Below are 15,053 nucleotides of genomic sequence, written 5' to 3' on the forward strand. Positions count from 1 at the left end.
CGCCGAATTCAAAGAAACTTTTTCTACATCACAAAATACACAAACGGTGTCCGTGTTTGATGCATAAAAAAAGTGACCGACAGTTTTATGCATTTTCAATGCGGGTAAACCAACTCAGTGAGCTTTGAAATGCGCAAATTCTGGCGCTCGATATTTCAAACCCCTATACCAATTAAAAAAAAAGTTAGAAACTGGGCTCACCTTTTCTGATGACGGCCTTTAATTTGACAACATAATATTGCCCCTTAGAATCAAAATGAAATGTTCATTAGTTAATGTTAGTTAATTAATCGTCTATTAAATCAGGTTTATCGCTTACATAATGTTAACCATCCTGTGTAGCCCCCCTACACAGCACCAACGTATCTCTCAAAGTTTTAAAATAAAAATCTGCGTCAAAAATTTAAGCTGTATTACATATCTGAAGCAGTAGCGGTAAGGACGTACTGCACAGTCGCTTACGTCTGCATGTGGCGATAACGGCATATGTATGACAGCATTCTGCAATGGTTGCAACTAATTTCATTACATCTTTTGTTTGGCCGCCCTCCATAACTGTTTGGAGACGCCACGCCCCAGGCTCACTCTTTATTGGCTAATGTGATAGAAGGCCGCGTCGCTGTTGCAGGCAGTCACTGAGAGCGAGCAGTACAGAACTCGAATGAGAATAGTTTTACTGGCTGTGATGCTGGTGTTGTTCTAAAGTAGCAGCCTGCAACATTGGAGAAGGGGAGCCTAGGTGCTTGCAGAGATTGCAGATGAAGCGCGCCGCAAATCGTTGGATTTCTTCAAATTTTTTTTTGTACCGCCTCCTTCGGTAGATCTCGCCGTATGAGGGCACATATACATAGGCTGCCATTTATTATATATTTCCATATGAAAGCTTATAAGGTTTTAATAAGGAAGTAATCACTCATTTTCATTCCGCCAAGCAGTCACACGGCTACAAAGGGACCCGACACAGCTTCCACAGAAACTTTCGCTCTTTCGTAAAAAGATTCGTCCTGGTCTGGGGACATGGTGTATGACTGTGCTTGGATGGATGCAAATAAGTAATTAATAGCTTAATGGAAGTCTGCTCCGCCTTAGGGGAAATTTCCCCTCAACATTTAACCAAAAGTATATAAGGTTATGTGTAGATCTGTCAGTATATGTTCGTATATAGAACTAGCTCCATATATAAGCTCCAGCCAAATATGGACATATACAGATTTACCTATATTTGGCCATATATGGCCCATATAAGTATATTCATTCATATATGACTGTTCGCAGATATGGCTATATACGGATTTGGCCGTATCTGGGTATATAAAGACCATATATAGGAATCCCATATATGGGCTTCATCAGATATGGCCATATAAGGATAGGACATATCTGGCTATATAAGGACCATATATACATATATTTCCATATATAAGTTCAATCCATATATGAATATATAGGGAATTGGGCATATCAGGCTATATATGCCAGATATATCCATATATGAGTTCAATCTTGATATGGATATATAGGGAATGGGGCATATCAGGCCATATATGCCAGATATATCCATATATGAGTTCAATCATGATATGGATATATAGAGAATTGGGCATATCAGGCCATATATGCCAGATATATTCATATATTGTCATATATGAGTTCAGTCATGATATGGATATATAGGGAATTGGGCATATCAGGACATATACGACCATATATACATATATTTCTTTATATGAGTTCCATTCAGATAATGGTGTATAGGGAATTGGGCATATCAGGCTATATACGCCCGTATACTCATATAAGACCTTATATGCCCAATTCCCTATTTGTTCATATCTGGATTTTTTCATATCAAACCAGATATGACATTTCCGTACGGGATATTTAGAATGACCGGCGCTGAAGCTATTTTCATGCCAGAAGCCATTAGGTGTTCAGCACTGAGGAGGCAAGGGACACTTCAACAGGAGTGGCACCGTGTTCTGGGAAGGATAAATGATGCTCAGATGAAACTCGTCATTAGCACGCGAAGAGCCTTGGAAGGCTCCAACAAAAGGAATTAAGGGTGCTTCCGATGAGGACCCGTAACGACCATTGCCTCCCAATCAATCTGAAAGCCATAATTCCTCGCCTTACTGCCCATCCTCATCCCAGTCAGAAAATAGCTTGCGAAAATGCTGTTTAAGGTGGTACGAGGAGTTCGAGCTTGAATGCAACACAAAAAGGTTTGTGTTTCCCGCGTTAGCAAAATCTGGGCACGCGACAGGTGTTACAATCAGGAGGAAAGGTGGGGTGAAGGCATGAGAGACGGTGGAGGGAAGAATTCAAGGGGGCACTTTGTTTACCTAAAGTGCCGTGAGGCAAAAAGCATTAAGCGCGGTGTTGCTCCTTTTGTCACTGATGTGCCGTTAAGGTGTTAAGCTTCCCCTGCAACGCGACAGCGTCTTGCAACGCTGCCAGCGAGTCCACAGAACGCCATCGCCCGTTCGGCTCTACGCCTTGCTCGTCGGTAAATTGGTTTCTGAGGAAAGGAAATGAATCTGTCTCGAATATCTTGGTGGACACCTGAACCTCGCCGTAAGGAAATGGAGGAAGATGGTAGTGAACGAAGACACCGTATTCATTAGACGCGCCTTTGTTGATTCCAAACCATCGAGCTGGCATGGCGGAGTGGTTACCGTGCTCGTTTCGCACTCCGGAGACCCTGGTTCGATTCCCCAACTCGACCAATTTCCTACTCGGTTTTATTTATTCTTCTGGTCTGACTAGAAAGGTTAATTAGGCTAATTGATCAATTAACCCTTTAACTAAGTCCCACTTACATAGAGTATCACTGTACCATCCCTTAACTCGTTGCACGGTTACTAGCCAAAGTACAATTGGCCCCGTTTGAAATTGACGCACTCTGACGTCACGGCCATTTCGACCAACTGAAAAGCATGACATTTCTGTCGACAACTCCTGCTTACAACGATGAGGCATTAAAAGCTTCCGCCTTAAGAATGATGCATTTTGCATTTGCTGTAGAGATCTGCCACTACGAAGTGACACGTTGCACGGACAATCTGGACCTTCCTAAGCGCAGGTCGCCGAATGTGAAAGAGGGCAGCACTGCACGTTAAGCCTACACGAAAAGTCTCAAAGCCACCTGAACAGTACTGCATCTTTGAACGCTTACCTCCGAGTCAATTGCTGTAGTTCTTGATTAAGCATACCACAGGCGTGCGACTCTGGAAGAGAAAAAACGTAAACGAAATAGCCAAGCTCTTCGGAGCAGTGCAGATAGTGTAATTTTGGTGACAAGGGCAAACCAGTCTCTGATATGGGACGAAACGAATGACTGCAGTCACCATTACTAGATGTCAGCTGTCCTTTGGTACTTATGTGAATAAAAGAACAGACCAGCGGAAGTGTTCGCCAAGCTAGAAAAACATGGCTGCAGACAGCATCTCTACATTTTCCGCTGTGGAGCATGTCCTAGAGGTCTTGAGGTTATGTGGGTGTCAGCAATGTCTTTTTACTTGTACGCTGTGGCCACCATGCCTGGTCATATTTCCGGAGTTCAAGCTAAACGCAAAAAGCGCAACAAGATATTGTATGCCCGCAGCTGGTAGTGCTAGTGTTTTATATCGAGCTCAATACAAAGCCCTTGATGACTTCTTCAGCCGTCTGCAGAGAAAGTGTATACAGGGCGTTTTACCTAAGACGTGAGGTTTTCATAGGGGGAGATAAATACATTTTCCCGTTTCTTCGCGGCAGACAAATAAAAACCGCCGGGACCCCCCCCGCGTGATCGCGGGTGATACCGAGCGCATGCCGTCCACGGTGGGCCTTGCTCTGATGGAAAAAGGAACGACACTCTGTTTGGCACAAAAAGGTATTAATTTCTATAACGACAATAACGTCAGCTAGCAACAAACTACGCTAAGGAATCCAGGACGTCCGACTCACCAGCACGGTTAAGGCCGGTTCACACGACGGTCCGTTCGCCCGCGGCCCGCATACTACGTTTTATGCGTCAGCAAATTGAGAGGCGCGCTGACCAGGCCGCAAGCCGACAGCGCGCCTCTCAATTTGCTGACGCATGAACACGTAGTGCGCGGGCCGCGGGCGAACGGACCGCCGTGTGAATCGGCCTTTACGAGCGAAAGTTCACCCATGCTAGGCCAGGGGAGATACTCCACGGCCGCAGGGGACGAGATGCGGGAGAACGTTCCTCCCCACGAGGCCTCGCCCCGCCGGCGGAGAGCTGAGCCTCGCGTGTGAACGTCAGCGCGCGTCCAAGTTGCCGAGCCCAAGCAGTCGGCTCCTCTGCGCGCAGCATTCTCGCCGTCTGTGGCGCTCGTGTCGCTGCGACGCCAGCACCCTCCCTTGTTATTTAAGAAAACTAAAACGCCTTGGTCGGGTGCACTGCGGGGAAGCCAACCGCAATGGACCAGCAGGACGCGTCCCCATAGATTTTACACAATTTTTAAATAGGCATCTTGAGTTAGAAGAGCGCTTTTTTCAGGATAGCATTCTGAATGGTGCAGCACATCAGAATACAGCTAACACGTGGTAACTAGCAGGCTGGTTAACTAATATTGAATGCTTAATTTTTTAACTATTAGTGTTAGGCTTCTTAATTATTAACAGGCGTGTGGCACACCGTAATAGCCATATCGCTGTATAGAAATTCGAAAAGGTATTTCGAACCCTTGGAATCTCCGTTCATGTAAATCAAGATTGTACTATGTGACAATGACACAGGTGCGGTGAAGAATCTCTCGCCTAAATTTGTATTTATGCAGATGCGAATTCGCCACGACAAACCTTTGTTACACGTGCGGGGGAGTGCAGCACATCAGAATACATCTAACACGTGGTAACTAGCAGACTGGTTAACTAATATTGAATGCTTAATTTTTTAACTATTACTGTTAGGCTTCTTAATTATTAACAGGCGTATGGCACACCATAATAGCCATATCGCTGTTTAGAAATTCGAAAAGGTATTTCGAACCCTTGGAATCTCCGTTCATGTAAATCAAGGTTGTACTATGTGACAATGACACAGGATCGGTGAAGAATCTCTCGCCTAAATTTGTATTTATGCAGATGCGGATTCGCCACGACAAACCTTTGTTACACGTGCGGGGGAGTGCAGCACATCAGAATACAGCTAACACGTGGTACAGCTAACCAGCTTCTTTTGTTGATAATCTTTATGACGCCATCAATTCAGTGGTTTCTCGTTATCCCTCAGCCCCCATTGTTCTTCCCGGGGATTTTAATTTTCCTAATATCATCTGGTCTGGTCCTCATCCCCGTCTCAAATCAACGTCTTCACATTGCCAAGATTTCCTAGATTTCTGTTCAGCTTTTCATCTAACACAAGTTGTAACGTCCCCCACAAGATACAATGCACAGTCAAGTCATACGCTGGATTTAATAATTTGTACACACCCGGATTTCGTATCTCCTATCACCTACTTACCTGGCTTGAGTGATCACTCACTGCTTCATTTCGACCTCACCATTTCCATCCAACGTGGTAGTTCAGTGGTGAAACCAATTCGTGATTACAAAAAAGGAAATTTTGATGCTATAAGCTTTAAGCTGGCCATTTCTTTGGACTCGTATCTTGCAGAATTCGACCAGCAAAGTGTCCAAGAAAACTGGGACCTCTTTTGCAATAAAATAAAGGAACTCACGAATGCACATGTACCTTTAAAACACATCCGGTCTAACTCAAATGCTCCGTGGCACACGAACACACTCAGACGCCTTTCCAACAAAAAAAAAAGACTTTTCCGTTCCGCAAAGCGTCTGAACAGTGCCGATCGCTGCGAAGCGTACTGGATGGCTGAAGTTTTATTACCTCAAAGCGGTGCGTGACGCTAAAGACTTTTTCTTTAATAACACTCTTCCTTCAATGTTAAGAAACAGTCCGGGAAAATTTTGAAATATTGTTAATTCACGCGACAATAGTGCAATTTCGCTTAACAATGACGACGGTGAACCCCTGTCGTCATCTGAGTGTGCCTGTACATTGAATAATGTGTTTTCCAAGAACTTTTCCTTATCAACTGGAAGTACGCTTGAAACTACTTTACTATATAATTTTCCTCCGAGGCCTCCCATTGTCGTTGATCCTGCTGGAATTGTAAATTTAATTGATTCATTAAAAGTTTCCTCCTCGTGTGGCAGTGATGGCATCAATTCTAAGTTCTTGAAAGAAACCAAAGTGTACTCGTCTGTATCTCTTGCTAAACTATTCCAGCAGTCGCTCGAGCAAGGGATTTTGCCGATGGACTGGAAAGTCGGGAAGGTGGTTCCTCTTCATAAATCAGGTAGCAAATCATCCCCTTTAAATTATCGACCCATATCACTAACCAGTATTCCGTGTAAATTATTGGAGCACATATTATATTCCCATATCTACCATTTTTTGCACTCCAATTCCTTTTTTACATCTGTTCAACATGGCTTTCGCCCTTCCTTCTCATGCGAAACTCAGCTTCTTCATTTCACGCATTCATTACACAGCATACTTGATCGGAATTCCCAGGCAGACTGCATATTTCTGGACTTTTGCAAGGCCTTTGATAAAGTACATCATAAGCTCTTAATGACTAAACTGTCTGCTCTGAATCTTGATCCTGCGGTACTAAACTGGCTTGAACATTTTCTGATTAATCGCTCCCAGTACGTCTGTATTAACGATTGTAATTATTGCTTAACCGAAGTAACATCAGGCGTGCCCCAAGGCTCCGTTTTAGGGCCACTTTTATTTCTAATATACATTAACGACTTGCCAAGCTGCGTCTCTTCTTGCATGCACTTATACGCTGACGACTGTGTCATTTATCGCGAGGTTAGTAATGATGATGACATACTAATTCTTCAGTCCGATATAAGTAACATGCTCTTTGGTGCAGAAAATGGCGCATGGAACTAAACATTAACAAATGCAAAATAATGCGTGTCTCTCGACAAGGTGAATGTACCTCGGTGTACACACTTTACAACACTCCACTTGAGTCCGTGCCTTCATATAAATACCTTGGCTTAACCATTTCTTCCACATTAAACTGGAAAGCTCACACTGACCATATTATTAGCAACGCCAATCGCACCTTAGGATACTTAAGACGTAATTTCAGTAAAGCCCCTACTTCATTAAAGCTTCTTCTTTATAAAACCCTTATCCGACCCAAACTCGAATATGCTGCCTCCATCTGGGATTCTAATCACAACACTTTATCTCATGCTGTTGAAATGGTGCAGAATAATGCTATTCGATTTGTACTTTCTAACTATAACCGAACAGACAGCATAACGTTAATGAGGTCTAATGTCGGTTTGCCATGTCTGTCTTTGCGCCGTAAAATTTTTCGCATTTGCTTGTTTCATAAAATTTTCTACCATGAGTCTCTACATAGTGAATTCATTATGTCGCCTAGCTACCGCTCCTCACGTGTCGACCATCGCAACAAGGTTGCTCTTCCTAATTGCCGCACTAACACCTTTTATTATTCATTCTTGCCAAACACATCTAAAGACTGGAACCACCTTCCCGCTGACATCGCATCCATATCAGACCACACTCTTTTCAGGCAAGCATTGTCCAATCATTTTTGTGATGTCACCTAAGAGTTTATTAGTGCCTATTTTTTCCTTTCTGCCGTTTTTTTTTTTGTTGTTGTTATTGTTATTCATGTCTTGTGTTGCTTTTCGATTTACTTTTCTAGTGCAATTATGTTCGTTTTCTCGCTTTTTTATCCTTTCACGCTGTATGATTTGTTTTGTATTCTGTAGTATATACCTGCCGCTTTCATGTTCTGTTGTTTGCTTTTTGTAACCCACTCCCCTCTGCAATGCTTCGGCGATTGAGGGTATGCGAAATAAATAAATAAATAAACTAGCAGGCTGGTTAACTAATATTGAATGCTTAATTTTTTAACTATTACTGTTAGGCTTCTTAATTATTAACAGGCGTGTGGCACACCGTAATAGTCATATCGCTGTTTAGAAATTCGAAAAGGTATTTCGAACCCTTGGAATCTCCGTTAATGTAAATCAAGGTTGTACTATGTCACAATGACACAGGTGCGGTGAAGAATCTCTCGCCTAAATTTGTATTTATGCAGATGCGGATTCGCCACGACAAACCTTTGTTACACGTGCGGGGGAGTTGAATCCATAGAACATTTACTCCTTTTTTCCCGGTGGATCTCACTTCAGAGAAAACTTTATCTGGATGTAAATTTATCAGGGTTAGGGCTCCCTGTATCACACAAAGCTATTCTATCCTTTTCTGCGAGCGCCAAGGGATTCGGGTTAAGCGGGGATTGTGGATTCCTTCGCGACTACATTATTGCAACTGAATGAGGTGGAGGTAAACTTTATTGAAGAAGAGGTGTTAGGCGCGGGTTTTGGTGGTGGTCCGCTCCCCGCCGTGGGCTCCTCTTCTATAGGCCGGACGCCAGGTTTGCGACTGGCGATGTCGTTCAGCGACCACTTCGGCCCGCTTCGTGACTCAGAGTTGAACCTTCGGGTTCGATCTGAGCAGCGCGGCCTCCCATTGCGATTAGGTAGAGAGCTGCAGACGCTATGATGGCTTGTCTTGGTTACACGCGTATATAAGATGCGTGGTGCGTCTGCCTTTTGGTGCTATGGGAACCATTTAGAGTAAATGTACGGATTAAAGAAAGTGTTTGTTTGGAGCTGCCACCAACTGACTCGTTGCGTTTTACTTATGGATGTATGGGGTTCTAAGAAGATTTATCTTTCTTTCTTGAATTAATTTGTAATTTCTTTTTAGGATGTCACTAGGTCTTTGGCCGACCTGAGCTCTAGGTTTCCAGGATGGTCCGAATGGGTTGCGACCCAGATCAATGTGTCTGGCGGTAATTGGAGATTTTTTGTAGGTTTATTTGGCAGTCTGGAGGTAATGGCAGTAGATATACGGCAGCTTCTTGGATCGATCGTCGCCAATGCAAGGGGAGAACCTCGGTGATCGGTGACTGCCAGGAAAAAGGCACCTCTGTCCGCATGTTCCGCCGCGTCCACGTGCGTCATGTCTTTGTGAACCGAAAATTTTTCGTCATGGTTTTGTACCCTAGCCTTTCTTCTGTCCTTGTCGTAGTCTGGATGCATGTTTGGGGGCAGAGGACGGGCTATAAAGTGTTCGTGCACGGATTCATTCACACTGTATTACTGTTTTTTTGGGGATTAAACTGCCAGTTGCGGTGCCTGATAGTCTTTATTATTGCGGGGTGGTGTGCGTACATCATTTCTCCTAAGAGATTATGAATTACCAAGCGTAATAGGTTTTCATTCGACGTATGACTGGGGAGGTTGAATGCAATTTTTCACGACTGTCTAATTAGAAAATATAGTTCATCTCTTTTTCTGAATGCGAGGGTGACGTACGGTGTAAAGTAGATGACTGCTATCAACGAAGGCCTGTATTCGTTCCCTGGTCTCGGCTTCTCCTCGCCTGTTCGCGATGCGTTTGATGAGGAAGGAGATTTGGTTAACACTGTTCCTAAGTTTGTGACTGAGTGTGTCGTTTCTTTGATTTGACTGTATCAGCATTTTCTCAGTGTTTCCACTTCTGGGAAGGATTTGATTTCACGGGCATCATTCTTTCTTTGACGATTCGGGTGTAGTACAAAGACGTCGTACTTTTAGAGGGAGTCGCGAGTCGCGCGGCTTGTTGCCTTGTTAACTCAAAATTTTTCCACATGATGAACAATTCTATAATATAGATTTTCTTCCTCGTTCCTCAGAATCGTCTGAATTTATTTTTGACGTTTAAGTGCATTCGCTTTACTACATTTCAGCTTCATGCCTCTATTTTCCTCGCAATATCCTGTGTATTTTTAATAGCATTCACCACCCACTCCTGGCTAATCCTCTCGCGTGAGTGGTTATACGATGTCTCAACTGATGTAAACAACGGCATCGACCATGGGGCGCTGTCACAGAGGTGCGTGCGCACGTCTATGCTTTCGATTTGGACACCACCTCCTGCTTCACCTGCTCTGCGACCACCTGCACCAACGTGCTTGGTAATAGAACAGGAACGTGTGACGAGGATTCACGCTTAAGGCACGAGGCAAACCCGAAAATTGACGATTAATTAAATGCCGAAGGTTCAGAATTATACAGGCGACATGTTAATTTCTTGAAAGGAAGACGTGACAAGTCAAGAGATAGCTTGAGAGAAAACAAGCTTGCTCGACGGACGAGTTGTGCGCGAGGGCTTTATCTATAGTCTACTTTCAGGACGCTTTCAATTGTCATTCAGTGTGATGCACGCCCATTACGTAGGTGTCCTTGTATTAAGACGTCGTCACAAAGCCAGGATCATTGGACATGTTTTAATTTTGAGCCAGTTGTGGGATATTGTAAGGTACTGTTATAGAAATACTGTAGGATATGGTCCATTGTGCCCATGCTTAGCATATTTCTTATTCTAATGTTTGCCCATCGGTCTCACCCAGTGGTTGAGACTCCCCTAGAAAACCAATGGGAACCTCTCTTGATAATGCCAAAAAACGCTATTAGGAAAGAAATAGAAGCTTGCAAAGGGGTTATCTGTGAATATACTGGTCGTAATAGCAGAATCTTGCGTTACATGAGAAAAAAAACTGCGTTCGTACACAACTTCCTGTAGAAAATCCGTCTTGTCCAGAACATCTGGGTATGCTTGCACTCGCTAATCATAACATGCTAATGATAAATTTCAGAACAGAGGTTGACAAATAGGCATGAGCATTAGCTTGACTATTAGAGATTCAGATATTGTGAACCACTAAAAAATGTGTTGTGAACTGCTCTGTTTTGACAGTTGTATTGAGGCAGTCCGTCGCCCCCTTTACTTCAAAATGCAACTTACTGCTATTAAGATCTCTTTTAACTAACAGTCGAAGACCTTATTATCTCTCTAGACATCTATTTCTCGCCACTGGCATCGTGGCGAACACATCCGCCCCTGCGCCTGTTTCATATACTCTAATATCACTGTTGTGTAGCTATCCATCCCGGTGACAAGCGTTGTGAAACGAAGTTTTATTCTGTGTTTTTTGTCAGGAATACGCAATGTGCCTGTATAAAGACCTCTGTAGAAGAGAGACATGGAAGAAAGATAGCTGCAATACATATTTTAAAGCTTTATATATTTCAGTCATTGAAGTTTTCAATGCCATTTAACTGTCACTGCATCATCGGCAGGTTTACGCAGCAGCTGTGTAAACATTGCGCATTAACTTTCAGCTTAAATATCGATAAAGCGATCTGGCGACATTAAAAATAACGCCTATGAACCAGAGCATGGTGACTGTTGTTTACAAAACGTAAATCTAGTCACGCGAAAGGGTGCAAAGCGGACGTGTGTCATAGTTTTTAATGTCCAATCCTCCAAAAGCTTTTACTGAAAATGTCTCGAAGGAAAATATCAAAAAGAATTGCCGCCGTCATCTGCGGAAGTCCTGGAATCACCTCAAGCACCCAGTGTGGTCAGGAGACTTGCGTCGTTCGCCCTGCATAGAAGAACACTCTATGAAGCTGTCAAGTAGAATATCGTTTTTGGCGCAAACCTCGCAGCTACCTATGTCGATGCCAGTAACTCTCATATTGCGGGCTTGTTACGGCCACACATTATGCGAAAGCGAGAGTTATAGCAGACTATTATACTGAGTTAGGAATAGCGTCACAATTACTGGATGTGAACTGATAAACGTGACGCACCAAAGTTCTTGTGCTTTACCAGTTACCATTGCTTGGCAGCTCAGATAGTGGCCGTACACTTCCGGCACCCAACCACAGTCGATCAGGGCTTCTGCTGCAGAGTAGACATCTGGAACAGCCCTGGTGGCTGAGATATGTTGAAACCTGATTGAAGACTTATTACTGATGGAACACGCCTCGGTGCTATTCCTCCAAGGTGTAGCTCTAAAAGGACATGTGCTTCTTTCGTGAAAATTTTATGGGATAACCAATTACAGTACGCGTTGAAAATGGAAGAGCACTATAGTCTCAAGTCCGCTTGTTCAGCTTCTTCTCCTGAGCCTGTGCAGCCGCCGATGCCCCATCTTCAGCGACATACTTCCAAGGTTGCGATTTCCGCTTGTGGGTTGAACGGTGGGCACACGCGGTGTAGATTCTGGCTCCAATCCAACCTGACAAGCGGAGCTGTCTAGACACGTCTGCACACAACTCTCAACTCAGGTGCCAACTGCAGCCGAGACCGCAACAGCTTTCCGCCATATAATGGGACCAGCACAACCGCTAAATCAGGGGAGAGGTTTTATTGCTTTATTTCATCTCCTCTGCTCTAATAGCATGCGCAGGTTTGCTAGCGACAGTGACGCGGATAGACGCGTCGTCTGGTTCCCATGGCGCCGTTGCCCCAAAGCCGTTGGCAGTGCTAACGGTGCTAGCGTGCGCTACAAGAAAAAGTGACATGCTGAGAGAGCGGAGTCATCGCCTGATTCCACGGCGGCCTTAATTGAATAATCACGAAGGTGGTGAGCGCTGCCTCATTACATGGATGGCTTTGCATGGTTGGCTTTACAGGAAGTGAGACGTAGGTCCCCACAGTCATCCACGCTTCGCGGCGCCTTGGCGCGCGCATTTGGTTTGTTTTCTAATGCATTTTGGTTTCTCAGGGACTAATCGACTTGGAGACTAGGCGGCACTCGAGGGACCTTCTCTGCCTTTTCAGTTGTTGAGATGGACACATTGACTGCATGCACCTAGCATCTTTGATCAACTTTCGGGTGCTTCGACGGTTCGTCGGATAAAGCCGTCTGTTTGGTGCGTCACCGTTCAAAGACATTGCAGCGGACATCTAAGTTCCGCCTCAAGGAAGTAACGCGATAGCGTAATGGGTTATTGCTCATATATGCAGAAGTCCATTCTTTACTTTACAGTCACAGATCCTGAGTGTCCTCACACCCCTCCTGGCGCACTATTAAAGTGGTTAGGCAACACGGTACGGCCTTGCAATGACAGGTGCTCCCAGCTGTTGGCCTTGTGGGGCCCAGGTTTCTCTTCCCGTTATTTTAACTGCCCCATGCTATTGTGGGCAGTTTGCTTACTATCCGGTGGTGAGGTTGCGATGACGCCACAAGGCCACGTGACCTAGGCAGGCCACCTTCCTTCTATGTTGCTCCTAGCCACCACCTGCCAGTTACGTGTTCGAGATTTTTCGCTCTACGCCCACAACGGATTCTCGGCTGGACGGGGCCATTAACGCTGTCCCGTTAAAACACGCGCCATTGTACGAATGATGTGTACCAATAACGCCATGGCATCATGTGGTCTTGATATATTTCATCACGATCTAAAATCTGTCTGGCGAAAGCTGAGTGGACAGCGATAAAGAGAAAGGATAAGGGAGAGCTGTGTGCAGTATTCACAAAATACAAGAGCGAAACAGTTCTGCGCCGCTCGCGCGGGATACAGGTACTGGCTGAAGTATAACAGCGATCGAGCGACCAATTTACAAACCAATTTACAGACCTACTTACAAACATGAAAATACACTGTACGTACAAAGTCACGCGGACTTAGCGTCCTGGCGCTGAATAATCACGCGGCACCCTGGAGAAGCAGCCGCGGTGGGGCGCCCGGCCACATATCTTATGAAGCGTTAACGAAGCGTTGACGTCAACGCGCGTTACCTGGCGTGGAAAAAGCGGGAAGTCAAGCCTTCCTGTTCAAAAAATGCACAGACGCTCACCGTTGTTCTCTCACGGGTCAGCACATTGCCGCGAGGCCACAGGAGCGCCTCGAGACTGCCCGCGATGATGCACAGCTCGCTGTACACCACGATCATCTCGAAACGCGGCTCTGCTCCGCGAAAACGGCACAGCGCAGGAGCATGTGCTCCTACTCTCAGCACAACGCCTGCCATGGCAAGGCGCAAGCTTTCTCTCCTTTGTAATTGCACCGTGGTTAGACTTCTGCGCTGGTGGGGTAATTTACAGGCAAGACGTTCCACCTGTGGCGCAAGGTTGCACTTAGCGCACACGTGCATTGGGCTCACCATACTGCATCGGCGTCGAAGATAGAAGTCTTTTTGAGCGCGGGTCCATCCCTACCGCTATTTGTGCAGCTATGGCAACATCCTTCACCGGAAAACACGAAGATGAAATCTCAACCACTAACTTGAACCACTGTGGCCGCGACCGGCCGGTAACGAGACCCGGCAAACTCGTTCGAATGCGGTGGAGTGCAGCCAGCGGACCCCACCGCTGTTTTCAGAATCGGCCTTGAGAGGGATGTCAGTGGCGCCCCTACAGGCAGCGCTCATGGCATATAGCTCTGCGAAAGCGGCACAGCGCAGGAGTCCGTGCTCCGACTCTCAGCAAGACTCCCGCCATGGCAAGGCGCAGGGCTGGTAACGGACAAAGCTTGCGAATCTGTAGGCGTACCGCTGCCTGCTAATTTGGCACGAAAGCTTGAGCACGCGACTTGAAACTACAGCGCAAGCTAGCACGCGAACGGCTTTGGGGCCGCGATGCAGTGTCAAGCAGACGATACGCCGAACTGCGTCTCCATCTCTATAGCAACAGTGCGCATGCGCAGGGAGCGCAGGGCGGGGGGGGGGGGGGGGGTGTTAAGATGAAGTGATAAAAACCTGTCCGGCTAACCCCGTCGACCAACCAGCGCTAGGTCTTGTCACGTGACCCTGTAAGGCCATCACTGTCTCCATCAATCAACGAATTTTCGTATTAACCATACGGGGTTCAACCGAAGTAATCTGCGACTCACTGATGACATTGCCTTGCTAAGTCACTCAGGAGATGAACTCCAAATCATAGCCAATGAGTTAGGCAGGCAGAGCAGAACGGTGGGTCTAAAAATTAACATGCAGAAAACCAATGTAATGTTCAACATGTTCAACAGTCTGGCAAGGAAACAGTAGTTCACAATTGGTAGCGAGGTGATGGAAGTGGTAAGGGAGCATATGTGCTTAGGAGAGGTAGTGACCGCTGATCTAGATCATGAGGGAAATAAGTAGAAGAAAAAGATGGGGTGGAGCGCATATTGCACACCCT

General features: G+C 45.4%; 1 protein-coding gene across 4 annotated transcripts in view; it reads right to left on the minus strand.

The window, feature by feature from the left end:
• LOC149355948 (uncharacterized) overlaps positions 1-15,053 on the minus strand; it is a 133,051-nt gene that overhangs the window by 52,971 nt on the left and 65,027 nt on the right. For 3 of the 4 annotated variants that reach the window (XM_089584051.1, XM_089584047.1, XM_089584050.1), the window contains exon 5: positions 11,390-11,528. The exons of the other annotated variant lie outside the window; for it this stretch is intronic. The gene's annotated coding sequence lies outside the window, so the exon portion shown is untranslated. Of the gene's footprint in view, positions 1-11,389; positions 11,529-15,053 lie in introns of those variants that run through there. 4 annotated transcript variants of the gene reach the window in all.

The sequence above is a fragment of the Amblyomma mixtum genome, chromosome 3 (genome assembly GCF_055824585.1).
Source record: "Amblyomma mixtum isolate Tamu chromosome 3, ASM5582458v1, whole genome shotgun sequence".
Classification (NCBI taxonomy): Eukaryota; Metazoa; Arthropoda; class Arachnida; order Ixodida; family Ixodidae; genus Amblyomma; species Amblyomma mixtum.